Source organism: Phoenix dactylifera, chromosome 13 (genome assembly GCF_051530095.1).
Source record: "Phoenix dactylifera cultivar Ajwa chromosome 13, Ajwa_hap1_PhDact_Kaust_v1.1, whole genome shotgun sequence".
NCBI classification, from domain to species: domain Eukaryota; kingdom Viridiplantae; phylum Streptophyta; class Magnoliopsida; order Arecales; family Arecaceae; genus Phoenix; species Phoenix dactylifera.
Window position 1 is genome coordinate 15348386 of NC_143202.1, and position 15523 is coordinate 15363908.

A 15523-nucleotide genomic window follows, 5' to 3' on the forward strand; every position below is an offset into this window, starting at 1 on the left:
ATGAACTCTTATATGATGAAGTCCTTAGAACTTATGTTACGATAAAGAAGGATTTATCTTTGAGCCTTTAAACTGGTTCGCGACCAAATGATATGTTGTTACTGGGACGACAGCATTATCGAGATTAGGTCGTTGTGTGACATATACGTTGGTTGTCCTCTTAACCAAGGAGTGTGGAGACACTAGTATGCCACACAGGTGAAGTGTAGGAGTACATTTCACTGAACGTGACCAATTCCGAAACGCTCTACTGTCGAGAGATGTTCCGAGTGGATATGGATATAAGTTTGGCCCTCTGACCTGAGAGCGCAACCTGTGACTAGCAATCTGTTGCCCAAGGTGACAAGCCAAGAGGAGGGTGAATTGGTTTTTCTAAATTTTTTCAATCCTTGAATTAAATCAATTGATGAGTAAGTGGTTTAGTTAATATTAATTAAGTACGTGTAGTGAAGTTAGAACAATACTCAATACAAACACACAAGTATAGTGGTTCGATGCTCTCCTAAGCACCTACGTCCACTCCCCAAGCGTCCCCTTAGGAATTCACTATAATCCCGCGGATTACAGTTAGATTGTTTTCCGGGCTCACAATCCAAAAACCTTTACACTTTGGTTTTCCGGGATCACCAAAAATCTATGTTGGTTTTGCGGGCTCACCAACAAACCTTCACCGTTGATTTTACGGGCTCACCAACAAACCTTACAAAGTAATAAAGAAGAAAGAGTTTGAAACTCCTAGAAGAGCAAATATAACAATTTTACACTAATAGAAGAGATAAGAAAATAGTTATCGCTTTGAGGATGCTCTTCTCTTCTTTGCCAAGGTTCCTTCACTTCACAATGGTTTGGTAGAGCTGTTGAATGCACACTTAGATTACTCAACCACCTCCTTTTTGAGACTTAAATGGAGAACCTTAAAGAAGGATGCTAGGGCTTGCTTTTTCTTGAATGAACTTTGATTACTTGGCAAAAGATGATTCCTCTGATGAATAGTGTCACTTTAAATACTTGCCCATCTCTATTGGTCACTCCCCATTGGCTAGATTTGGAAAAACTATCCGTTACTAACCATTGGGAGGTCAAAAAGCACTTCTGCAGAACTAGCCGTTATGCCCTTGCCCGTGTTGGGGTCGACCCAAACTTTTCTTGGGTCGACTCAACTTACTGTTCATCAGACTTGGGGCCGACTCAACTTCCTCTGGGGTCGACCCAACTTTCTCTAGGGTCGACCCCTGCTACAGTGGGGTTGGCCTTCTCAAGAACGAGAGAACCTTGTATTTTCGACTGTTTTCACTGGGGTCGACTCAAGCTTTCTTGCGGTTGACCCATGCTATAGTGGGGTCGACGCAAGTTCCATTGAGGTCGACCTTCTCAGAAATTCCAAAGACATGATTTTGAACACATATCCTTGGGGTCGACTCATGTTCAGTTGGGGTCGACTCAAGTGTTCCTGGGGTCGGCTCAATCCACACTTTCCTGCATCTTAAGGTTAGACTAATTCATATAATCAATGAAACATATTTTCAAACAATTTTGAGTGTATGCCACGATAGAGCTACATACCCTTAACAATGAAAATCATTGTTTTACCCTTAAGAGTATATTTCACTTAAAACTTTGCTGAATTAGAATTAAGAGTTCTCTATCCCTTTTCTACTACAAATTTTATCTCGTTGTTAATCATTGGAAGACGTCTTGATCTCATTCTCTTAATATATCATGAATGTATCGAGGGTGTCGTATTCATTAGTGATGTATCACGTTAAACTATATTATTAATTTGATATTCCCTCAATGATTGTGTTAATCATCGAAATAACACTATCATCTTCAATCTTACCCTTTTTGATGATTATAAAACATTGAGCATGAGCAGATTGACACTTATATTAAAATTAGAAGTTTTGTTTTAGAAAGAGCTCAAGTTGCTGAATTTCAGCTTTTCAAATTTGAAAGTGAAGACTCCCCCTCTTTCATCCAAATATTGTCAATTTGAACTTTTGATTTTTTTTATCCCTTTCTTTTGTATTTTATTAAAGATGAAACTTCAAAAATTTAAGATAAAGCAAGAATTTCAGGTTATGTATCAAGGCATGAGAAGTATGTGCCAAATTCAGAAATTTTGATTGAAAATTCAAATTTTTTTGTTTTGAAAATTTTCATTATTACATTTACATATTGCTCCCCCTTAAGTGAATATAATCTCATCCTATTTAATTTCCACACTTATTTCTCCTCCTATATCGCAACTTCTTTCTTTTCTTACTTCTTCCCCTTTTTGTTATCATCAAAAGAATGTATAGCAATAGATAAGTAGAAGCAATAAATGATAAAATCCAAATTTCATTGATCAAAATGAAACATTGTAGTACACTAATGCCAAAAGTACAATGTTCTTCAATTAAGGTGCAAAGTACATCAACAAAGTAAAATGCATATGAGAACTAAATAAATCCTAGGCACTAATTATGATGGATTCCTGTAGTGCTATCATCAGGCCTAGGAGGAATCTAAGAGCTGTGATCTAGTCCTCATCCTCCTAGCATAATTGGCGAGGAAAGGTCTGGCCTGATGGGACTGAGTCTGTCGTGGACCTCGGTGAGCTGGGTGACTCTATGCCGAAACCTCTGACTCAGCTGCTTGGAGCACAGATGGACCATGAGCCTCTCTCTCTAAGGTTGTCACCTGGTCTCTAAGGCTTCTAATCGCAGCAGTCATACTGTCCATCCTGCGCATCATGCCATCAAAGAGGGTTCTCACCTGAGCTGACACAAGCTCAGTCATCCTACTCCAAAACTCCTCTGTACATCCCGTAGGTGTGGATGACGAAGGTCCAGCCTCTGAAGATGCTGTAGGATGATCCGCAGGTATCTCAGACTCAGGGATAGAGTCTCCAATCTATGGTACATCATCCTCCGGTGCATGTATCCCTGCACCTCCACGCACCCACAGACCGTCCACCTTCTCAAAACCCATGCGAACTAAGGATCGTACAGTGTAGGTGTCGGTAAATAGCAGATGCCTGGATATCTCTCCCTCCACACATATGTCATGCTGCCTGAATATCAGGGTAAGTATCATACCGTAGGGCAAAGAAACTCTCGATTTGCATATAGCCTCTCGCATCTGCCTGATCATCATAGCTGGAAGATTCAGGGAAATACCCTGAATGACATGCTCCATAATTACCATGTCTCGCTCAGATATGTGATCAAATCTCCCACTCTTCAGGAACAATATCCGACCTATGAAGTTGTGCAATAACCTCATCTCAGCTGATAGAGAGCTAGCTACTAAGTTTTCTGAATAGTCAAAGTCATCTCTCTCAAAAATTATCTGTAGAGCCCTCAACTTGTTCTCTGGCCTTTCTGGTGTGGCTCCTTCGTAGGGGAGATGAAGCAACTCACTTAGGCTTTCTTCTGAAACACGAACCCGTACTTCTCGGACCTCAGACACAAGCCCTCCCGGACCGACTTTTAGAAAGGCATAGAACTCACGAACTAAGCCCAGATAGGTCACTAAATCTAGGGAGCAAAGATACTCCCATTCTTGTCTTCGAATTCAATCACCCATCCGGAACCCTTCTTAATCCAAAAATTCAAAATGGATTTTTCTCCCCGTGGTTACCGGTCTTTCCGCATATTTAGCAAGTTGAACTGAAGAGGAAGGAGGTGGAGGAGGCTCTACACGTGTCTCACCTTGTGGAGGCACTGTAGAAGATTCTCTAGCATGCTTTTCTACGATGGTTGGCCGTGAGACTCTCCCGGATCTCTTAGCAACGGCTCGCTTGGTTCCATTTTTACCAAGTGCTTTCTTAGATCTTGATCTAACGGCTTAGGTGTTAGATGTATGCCCTAGAAGCCAATTTTGGCTGACAGATTATTAATTCTGGGACATAATTTGTACTTGACTTTATTGAATAAATGAAAGGCATCTTTTTCATTCATATTGTTATTGTGTCTATGAATCGTCCAAGGAATTAATAAGATGATGCATATTCTCAAGAGTTGAGAATTTGAGCCATGTATCATTAGTGATTAATTTCTAAACGCTCCTGATCGATGGATCATCACGAGGACGGTGATCGATCCGATGAGATCAGTGCACACATTACTTTTTCTATGGATGGACGAGACTCGAGTCCACGGTGTGGAAACACTGAAGTAATAGTGCAGGTGCTTGTTAGAGAACAAGGGTACTGAGCGTGACCAAGACAAGAAGTCACTTGGATGTCTATCCACTCGTCAGTGACTTGCTTGATGTTGCAGTAATGTGACTGATCCTTTGACCTGCGGTGCTTCGGCCACTCACAGTAAGGTTATTGTAGTTTGACTGCACACATGCATGGTCTCTAGCCATATGGGTCCATGCAGTGTAGATTGGCTGCAGTAGGTTCACTGTAGGAGTAGGGTATGCACCTATAAGGAATCTATCGACCTTGATAGATAAGGAGAGATCCTATGTGATTTATAAGACTGAGTTCGTAAGACTTCGGCCGGGGCAGTATGCACAGTGGAGAAAGAGTTTTCCACTCTCGAATTTAAGTCGAATAAATCTTCACATACGACAGACGATGGGGTTTGACGAGTTGTCCATGACCTCCGTCCTGTAGGAATCCACGATAGTAGGATTGTATCACATATTAACTGCACCTAGAGGTTCATCATTCTATTCTGCTGGGTAGCCACTACATGCTGCTAGGTGTCATTGGTGGATGGTGAGACTCATAGGGAATATCTCGATGATCGATAAACCCTAATGAGTTGAGTTGGAATCATTCCAACCCATTGAAAGGAGTTTTCAATGATATTGAGATAGAGATCACAATATATCTCACTACTAGTCAGAATAGAACCTATGGGGTCACACACACTAGAAGTATTGACCGATCCGATGGTTGAAATGTGATTATGAATTACGAGTAATCAATTCGATTGATAATCAGTTGAAGAAGGAACAATGGAATTAATTAAATGGACTTAAACACAAATTCTACTTCGAGTAGGATTCCTAGAGTCCTAATTGGATTAGGACTGGAAATCCTATTTGGAGTAGGACTGAGATTCCTACTTGGAGTAGGATTCCTACAATCCTAATTAGATTAGGAGTTTTGAATTAAATTTGAATTCCTACTTAGAGTAGGATTCCCAGAGTCCTAATCGGATTAGGACTCTGGATTCAAATTAGAGTCCTAATTGGATTAGAACTAAAATTAAATAAGTCCTAATTGGATTAGGGTTTCTTAAGACCTAATTAATTATTAATCTCATGAATCAACATGACTTCTAATTGGGTTAGGATTGAAGAGTTCAATTGAGTCATGGTTCATTCAAGTTCTAATTGGATTAGGACTAACATAGATTGAACCCGATTGATTCATGATTTGGTTAAACCCTAATTGGATTAGGACTAAACCAAATAGGGGCATCCTAATCCTCCTTAGGAGGGGCTCACGCCCCTCCTCCTTTTCTTCCTTGGTGCGGCAACACAAGAGGGGTCGGCGCCCCTCTTGGTAAAACATCAAGGGCTCCTAATTTGTAGGAGCCCTAGATGCCTTTAAAAGGGGAAGAGGGGCGGCACCCTAGGGCATTTGAAGCCCTCTTGTTTTCAGTCGTGGCCTCCCTCTCCCCTTCTCTTGGTTTCAGCCGCAAGCAAGGAGAAGAACAAGGTGGTGTTGGCGGCTCCCTTCCTCCACCCTTCCTTCTTCCAACGCAGGAAAAAGATAAAGGCTGCAAAGCTTGGTGATCTTCTTCCTTGGTTGTTCCATCTTCTTCCTCCTCCCTCTAGCATTCAAGAGTTGAAAGAAAGGGAGGTGATCAGCCATCAAAACATATCTCTGCAAGGGAGCTAGCACCCCGGGGAGATTGGAGCGTCAGGATTGGTCCTCTGCTTCGTGTGGATACCCGTAGAGGCCGGACACTTGAACGGCTTCAAGCGAACCTTCTTCCAAAACCACGATCATCAAGTTGCGGTGATCACCTACCCGCACAAAGGCGAAGATCTGATCTTCCTAATAGTTTAAAAGTTTTTAATCCTTATCTAACTACGAACGGTTTTTGAACAACGTTCATGTGATAAACGGTTGATCCCGCGCATGCCTCTTCCGCTGCCATCTGAATTTTTTTTAATTTTCTGCGGCATGGGCGGGTTCTAACATTAGGGAAGCAATCTAGCATTGTTTGAAGTTGATTGAAAGGGATTGGAGAGTGCAAAATAGGATTTTAGGAAGAGGACAAAGGGAAAGAATGCCCTAAAATGGCTCACGGGTCCCCCTTTTAAAAACGGGGTCCCGCCGTTGGGTCGACCCCAGATTTTTCTTGTGTCGACTCAAGGAGGGGTCGACCCCATTCTGGCTCGGGTCGGCCCCAGTTCAGGTTTTTTTTTTTAATTCTTCCTGATCCTTATCAAATCTTTATAGGATATTGATATATGAGTAAGGAGTCTATAAATGAATAATTTTACTAACGTTTCATTGGTTTTTCAAAATGGAAAGAGAGTATCATGAGACAACATGTTTCTTTCATTTGCTTTCAATCAAAGGGATCACATATGGCTAATTCCCTTCTAAGCATGCAGAATCTATCTTTACTTAAAGGTTTTGTGAATATGTCAGCTAATTGTTTCTCGGTACATACATGCTCAATACATACATTCCCATTTTGCACATGATCTCTAGTGAAATAATACCTTATTTCAATATGCTTGGCCTTAGAGTGCTGAACCGGATTTTTGGTAAGGTTAATGGCACTAGTGTTATCACACTTTATAAGAATGTTGTCTAGTTTGATTCCATAATCCTCTAGTTGTTGCTTGAGCCATAGTTCTTGAACACAACTCCCGACAGCTATATATTCGACCTCAACCGTTGACAATGCTACTGAATTCTGCTTTTTGCTAAACCATGATACTAAGTTATTCCCTAAGAATTGACATGTTCCACTAGTGCTCTTCCTATCTAATTTGCATCCAGCAAAATCTGCATCAGAATATGCAAGCAAGTCTAGACAAGAGTCTCTAGAGTACCATAATCCTATATTTATGGTTCCTCTCAAATATCTAAGGATTCTTTTGACAACACTTAGATGTGACTCATTAAGATCTGATTGGTATCTAGCACATATTCCCATACTAAATACTATGTCTGGCCTACTAGCAGTGAGGTAAAGCAAAGATCCAATTAAGCCTCTATAAAGCTTCATATCTACACTTTTTCCTTTTTCATCTTTGTCTAGTTTACTAGTTGGGTTCATTGGGGTGCCTATTCCCTTGTGATTTTTATTTCCAAACTTCTTTAATATTTTCTTTGTGTACTTAGTTTGATGAATAAAGATGCCTTCCTTAGTTTGCTTGATTTGCAATCCGAAAAAAAAATTTAGTTCTCCCATCATACTCATCTCGAATTCTCCTTACATTAATTCAGCAAATTCTTTGCAAAGACTATCATTAGTGGCACCGAAAATTATGTCATCTACATATATTTGTACTACTAGCAAATTTTTGTCTTTTCTCTTGAGAAAAAGTGTTTTATCTACATTTCCTCGACTGAAATTATTATTTAACAGAAATTTGCTTAGTCGATCATACCATGCCCTAGGTGCTTGTTTCAATCCATATAGTGCTTTATGTAATCTAAATACATGATCAGGGAATTCATGATTCTCAAAACTAGGGGGTTGCTCTGCATATACTTCTTCTATATAACCATTTAAGAAGGTACTTTTTACATCCATTTGATATAATTTGAAATCCATGAAGCATGCAAAAGCTAGAAGTAATCTAATAGCTTCTAATCTAGCCACGGAAGCAAATGTTTCTTCAAAATCTATCCCTTTTTCTTGATTGTATCCCTTAGCTACAAGTATAGCTTTATTTCTTATAACTACCCCATTTTCATCTAATTTATTTCTAAAAACCTATTTTATTCTAATTACAGAATTATGCTTTGGTCTCTCAGTTAATATCCATACATTGCTTTTTTTAAATTGATTTAATTCTTTTTGCATAGCATTAATCCAATTTATGTCATTCTCAGCTTCTTCATAAGTCTTAGGTTCTATTTGTAAAACAAAAGCAAGATAGTCATTTAAATTTCTAAGAGAAGATCGAGTTCTTACCCCTTGAAATGGATCACCAATAATTAAGTCTTTAGGGTGTCCATGTGCGTACCTCCATTCCCTTGGCAAGTCATGAGATTGTGGTGGCACACGATCATCTTCCTTTTCTTGATTTGGCACGTCATTAAGATTCAATTTTTCAAACTCAATAATTCCTGCATCATCAAAAATACTCTCTCCTAGGAGACTCCCTATCAGACTCATCAAAAATAATATTAATTGACTCTTCAACTACAAGAGTTCTTTTGTTGAATATTCTGTATGCCCCGCTAGAAGTAGAGTATCCTAAGAAGATATCTTCATTTGACTTGGCATCAAATTTACTTAGATCCTCCTTGCCATTGTTTAAAATAAAACATCTACACCCAAATACTCTAAAATATTTAGCAGTTGATTTCTTATTCTTCCAAAGTTCATAAGGAGTTCTTTTTGTTATAGGACGTATTAAAACACGATTTAAAATATGGCAAGCAGTATTTATGGCTTCAGCCCAAAAGTACTTTGGAAGATTTGACTCACACAACATCGTGCGTGCCATTTCTACCAATGTCCTATTTTTTCTTTCAACAACCCCATTTTGTTGAGGCGTTCTAGGTGCTGAAAATTAATGAGAAATACCATTTTTATTACAGAATTCTTCAAAGTGTTGATTTTCAAATTTAGTTCCATGATCACTTCGAATTGCAATTAAGGTAAGCTTCTTTTCAGTTATGATATTTTTATAATATTTCAAAAATGCTGAAAATGCTTCATTCTTATGTGCAAGAAATGAAACCCATGTATATCTTGAAAAATCATCTACTATAACTAGTCCATATTTTTTCTCTCCTAGACTTGCAGTTCTAGTAGGCCCAAATAGATCCATGTGTATGAGTTCAAAAGGCCTATTGGTTAATACTACATTCTTTGATTTGAAAGATGATTTTGTTTGCCTTCCTAATGAGCATGGTCCACAGATTGTCTTTTTCAAAAATCAATTTTGACACATCTTTTATCAAATCCTTTTTGACTAGTTTTGATATTAAGTCCATACTAGCATGTCCTAGTCTACGGTGCCAAAGCCAACTTGTTTCACTTTCTTTTCTTCATTAGTGATTAAGCATAATCCATTTTTCTTGCCTAAATCATGAAGATCTACCATATAAATATTTCCATGCCTATGTCCCATAAGTACAATGTTATTATCTTTAGGATCTGTGATTATGCATACTGAGGCTTCAAATGTGACTTTAAGACCTTTATCACAAAATTGACTTATGCTAAGTAAGTTATGTTTCAGATCATTAACTAATAAAACATTTTCTATAAAAGTGGATGGAGTAATATAAACTTTACCCTTTCTAATGATAAGTCATTTTCCATTGTCTCCATAGGTTACCACTCCACCCTCCTTAGATTCCAAAGTGACAAATTGTTCTATGTCACCTGTCATGTATCTTGAACAGCCGCTATCTAGATACCATCGTCTATCCCTCTTATTAGCTGTAAGACACTCCTGCAATCAAAATCAAGAATGTACTTTAGGTACCCAAACTCATGTTGGGTCCTTTAGTGTTAGTACTTGAGGTTCCTTTTGGAACCCAAATTTTTTTGGATTTTAGCTTACTCTTATCACTCAATTTAGACTTTCTAAAATTACATTCATATGCTTTGTGTCCTACTTTATTGCAGCAATGACAAGTTATATTTTCATTTTTGGCTTTCACAAATATGTTCTTTAAGTATTTTTGCTTCCTATTTGTTTTATATCCTAATCCAGCTTTATCATATACAGCTTTTTGACTATCAAGAATCATATTTAATTTAGTTAAGCTAAGTGTAAACTTGTCCACTAAGGATTTCTATTTTTCTGCATCTTCTTTTAGCTTGAAATTTTCGGTAATTAGACTTTTAGTTTCATTAGTGAACTTCCTACTTAATGTTTCATAGTCATTAGATAGTTTCAGCTTTTCTTTGATAAAAGATTGATTTTCATCTTTTAAAATTTTATTTTTATTGATTAGCTTTTTGTGTTCTTCCATGAGTTCTAAAAATGCATCATTTAACTCTTCTACTGTAAAATCACATTCAAGTTCAAAATCTATCTCATCGTCGTTGGCCATGTAGCAGATTTGAGCCGTCTCTTGTTGATCTTCCTCTTCCGAACTTGACTCCTCACTTTCACTCCATTCAGCCATGAGGTTCCTCTTTTTAAGTTTTCTTGCCATCTATTTCAATTCCGGGCAATCTATCTTGAAATGCCCAGGCTTGTTACACTCATAGCAAATTGGCATTTCCTTTTCTTTTTCTGTCCTTTCCCTTTTCCTTGCTCGAGCTACCTTTGAGGAAGGGCTTCCTTTTATGAAATTTCTTCTTCCCTCTCATAAATTTTCTGAATTTTCTTGCGAGCATAGCCATTCCTTCATCATATTCCTCCTCATCATCAGACTCTTCTGATTCAATTTTCTGTTTTGGAGTCGTAGACTTCAAGGCAATGATCTTCTTTTTCTTGACCTCCTCTTCTGAATTTTGCTTCATGGTCAACTCATGGGTCATGAGTGATCCTAGAAGTTCTTCCTATTGTAGTGTATTGAGGTCTTTTGCTTCTTGGATTGCAGTTACCTTGGCCTCCCAGACTTTTGGTAGTGACTTAAGAATTTTTCGCACTAGTTCAGAGTTAGTATAAGACTTTACTAAGCTCTTTAGTCCATTTATGATTTCCGTGAATCGAATGAACATTTCAGTTATGGACTCTGTGGATTCCATTTTAAACAATTCATACCTATGTACTAATATATTTATTTTTGACTATTTAACTTGATTAGTTCCCTTATGTATGACCTCTAGTTTATCCCAAATTTTTTTCGCGGAGATGCATGTAGATATTTTATTAAATTCACTTACATCTAGTGAGCAGTAAAGTACATCAATTGCTTTAACATTTAGTTGTGCTAGTCTTCTATCACTCTCATTCCAATCCATTTCTAGTTTAGGAATGATTGTGCCCTCCATACTAATTATGGGTGTGTGTGGTCCTCTAGTTATAATATTCCACAAGTCATAATCTAGAGCTTTCCTCATCCTAGCTTTCCAATATGTATAATTAGTGCCATTAAACAGAAAAGGTCTATTTGTAGATTGCCCCTCGCTCATAGAACATTCTACTTGGGTTCTCATGATCTTTGACTCTTGATCGTGAGATCAATAAATACTATGAAAGCACCTAGCTCTGATACCACTTGTTGCCCAAGGTGACAAGCCAACAGGAGGGTGAATTAGTTTTTCTAAATTTTTTCAATCCTTGAATTAAATCAATTGATGAGTGAGTGATTTAGTTCATATTAATTGAGTGCGTGTAGTGAAGTTAAAACAATACACAACACAAACACACAAGAAGTATAGTGGTTCGGTGCTCTCCTAAGCACCTACGTCCACTCCCCAAACGTCCTCTTGGGAATTCACTATAATCCCGCGGATTATAGTTGGATTGTTTTCCGGGCTCACAATCCAAAAATCTTTAAACTTTGGTTTTCCGGGATCACCAAAAACCTATGTTGGTTTTACCGGCTCAACAACAAACCTTCACCGTTGATTTTACGGGCTCACCAACAAACCTTACAAAGTAATAAAGAAGAAAGAGTTTGAAACTCCTAGAAGAGCAAATATAACAATTTTACACTAATAGAAGAGATGAGAAAATAGTTATCGTTTTGAGGATGCTCTTCTCTTCTTTGCCAAGGTTCCTTCACTTCACAATGGTTTGGTGGAACTGTTGAATGCACACTCAGATTACTCAACCACCTCCTTTTTGAGACTTAAATTGAGAACATTGAAGAAGGATGCTAGGGCTTGCTTTTTCTTGAATGAACTTTGATTTCTTGGCAAAAGATGATTCCTCTAATGAATAGTGTCACTTTAAATACTTGCCCACCTCTATTGGTCACTTCTCATTGGTTAGATTTGAAAAAACTATCCGTTACTAGCCGTTGGGAGGTCCAAAAGCACTTCTACAGAACTAGCCGTTATGCCCTTGCCCGTGCTGAGGTCGACCCAAACTTTCCTGAGGTCGACTCAACTTACTGTTCATCAGACTTGAGGTCGACTCAACTTTCTCTGGGGTCGACCCAACTTTCTCTGGGGTCGCCCCTGCTACAGTGGGGTCGGCCTTCTCAGAAACTACAGAACCTTGTATTTTCGACTGTCTTCACTGGGTCGACTCAAGCTTTCTTGGGGTCGACCCATGCTACAGTGGGGTCGACTCAAGTTCCATTGGGGTCGACCCTCTCAGGGATTCCAGAGATATGGTTTTGAACACATATCCTTGGGGTCGACTCATATTCAGTTGGGGTCGGCTCAAGTGTTCCTGGGGTCGGCTCTAGCTGGGGTTGGCTCAAGGAATCTTGGGATCGGCTCTAGCTGGGGTTGGCTCAAGGAATCTTGGGATCGGCTCTAGCTGGTGCCATTTTTGCAGGGGTGTACCAGATCGTTCAATGGTGTGCCAGGGCCGACTCCACATAGCTTGGGGTCGACTCAATCCATACTTTCCTGCATCTTAAAGTTAGACTAATTCATATAATCAATGAAACATATTTTCAAACAATTTTGAGTGTATGCCACAATAGAGCTACATACCCTTAACAATGAAAATCACTGTTTTGCCCTTAAGAGTATATTTCACTTAAAACTTTGCTGAATTAGAATTAAGAATTCTCTATCCCTTTTCTACTACAAATTTTATCTCGTTGTTAATCATTGGAAGACGTATTGATCTCATTCTCTTAATATATCATGAATGTATCGAGGGTGTCGTATTCATTAGTGATGTATCACGTTAAACTGTATTATTAATTTAATATTCCCTCAATGGTTGTGTTAATCATCGAAATAACACTATCATCCTCACAAGCAACTCACTGTACTTTGGTACCGGACTATCTGGATTTCTAATTCAGTGACGGAAGGTCACTGGGTGCAGTCAAGTACTTGCGTAGTCAGTTGTGAGTCAAAATGGAATTGACCCCTCCTGGAAACAAGAGATAATGTCTTGTGATTAATTTGACAAATCCTTGGCCAGGGTAATCCCAGTGAGGAGTCACGGGATATCTAAAGTTAATCACATAATGGATGTACTAATTATAGGGTTGACAGTGAGCTCTAAGTCATCCAGGCATTAAGAGTCAAAAGGATTAAATTATACAGTAACCATAGTTCAGGATTCCCGAATATTTGCTTCGTATATATTCGGCCTATCCGGACGTTAGGTACCATTGCTAGATGGTCATATCGATTAATGTAGGAAGTCGTTCCTATATTACCGGTTTAGGTTTGAACATATGAGGTCACACGCATAGAAGATTCCTGATTGATCAAGAAGGCTGATGAATGATTAAGAATCATTCAGGGGTAATTTGGTTAATTTGATTGGCAAATTATCATATAAAATAATTAAAGTAATTATCGGAGGATTAATTAGTAATTAGATTGCTAATGAACTCAATTGGATTGAGTAATTAGACTAAGGATGAGCCAAATTGAATTAGATTCAATTCTGGACTCAATCAGGGTTTTTTTTTGACCTTATTGGATTAGGTCTGAACAAGAGGACTTAGGTTGACCAAATTAAATTAGATTAAATTTGTGCTTAATTAAGGATTGACCTAATTGAATTAGGTTCAACCCAATGTAATTGGACAATCCTAATTATTAGGATTTAATTAAATTAAAATGGGTTTGATCTGAAACTGTTCGGATCTTGAAATCCACTTGTCACATATCCATGCATGGCACTATAAATTGATTTTTAGTATGATTAAAAATTAATCTAATTTATTTAATGGTGCCATAGGACACTTGGCAACATCAGGGACCTCTTTCATCATCAGATAGGGTGACATGGAGAGAAATTCATGAAAAAAATTGGATAAGATCAAATTCTCTCTTCATGGCATATATCATCCTTATCTTTATCTCACTTCTAATTAAGGTTGAATTTCAAATTTAATCACCACAAAATCACCACGTGACCCTCTAATCTGATTGGGGGCATGGGAATTTCGAAATTGATAGAGGGAAGTGGCAACATGATGAATGGTTTAGATTAGATCAAGCTTCATCATGTAATGGCGCATGAACTTGAATTTTGAATTCAAAATTCAAAACCCCACAAAATCCTCCCCAAATATGGGATGGTTGGCATGAAGTTAGAGGGGATAGCAACATTAAAAGGACCTCTATCAGCTGGTGGTCGAATTCAAGGAAAAAAGAGAGAAAAAGAAGGAAAAAAAGAAGAAAGAAAAGAGAGGAACCCTAGTTCATGCATGGAAAAATTCTGCATTCAATCTAGCCGACTTCTTCCTCCTCTAAGTCCATCACGCCATTAGGTTTAGGGGTCCCTGATAAGAGTCTTTAGTTCAGATCTAAGTCCTCCTTAATCCCTCTAAACCTTTCCTCCAAGTTCTTCCAAGAAGGCGGATCAAAAGTTGATAGCGTTGGGAAGATCAAATTTCAGCCTCAAGAAATTCTACGCAAGCTAGCACTTCCGCAGGATTGGATCTCTTCAGGAACTTCGCGTGTACTTCTCGTAGAGGCCATTCATGTGCGTGGCCGCGAAGTCAAGGATCAGATCCACAACTTTCATCCATCATAAAAGGTATTAATCTAGCATTAATCATTTATTATGGTGTCAAGATCTAGGTCCGATTCCCGAGGTTTTACCCTCTTTTGTGGCTCCTCACGGAGATATCTTCGGAATCCATTCGATGGATATTCGGAGATTAATTGGAATAAAGTTCTTAAATTTCAGATTTAATAGTTAATCATGCATGAAAGTTTTAGCATAATTGTTGGCATAATCCTATGTGTTCTTAAGGTGCTGATTTCTAGATTTGATCTTGTAAGCATGCATGAATTAAATTGTTGGATTCGTTTTTTCCGCTGCGTTTTTGAAACTTAAAAAGAACTACGTATGGCTTGATTCCCCTTATGAAGGGGTACGTAGGCAACCCGATTAGGTTCAGCCATGGTTTTCACCAAAAAAAAAAAATTCAGCATGCCTAACACCGAAGAACCTAGGATTCACTTTCAGTAGAAACATGGACGCCAAATATCATTTGGCATAAACATACCAGCATAATAATGACAGTGGTCAAAATAATAGAAGAAAAGATTGAATATTGTCTGCCAGTAGCACACCAGCCTGGCACTCACATGGTTTGCTTCATGCTATGCCATTTTATTCTGCTGTTTGGCAGACACTGGGCAAGCACAGCCAGTATCATGTCAGTGCCACATGCCCACAAGACACTGGCATATACATAGCCATCCTGTGTCGATCAGCACTTAAATTCAAAAGCAGCAAGGGTTTTAACTGTGATAATTGAAAATAAAATGATAAATGAGATAAGCTCCAGATGAGGCCACAAAGAGAATTG

At 38.5% G+C, this 15523-nt stretch overlaps 1 protein-coding gene across 1 annotated transcript in view; it reads right to left on the bottom strand.

The window, feature by feature from the left end:
• The window catches only part of LOC103698482 (ALBINO3-like protein 2, chloroplastic), an 81346-nt gene that overhangs the window by 56358 nt on the left and 9465 nt on the right, over positions 1-15523 (bottom strand). The gene's annotated exons all lie outside the window — the stretch shown is intronic.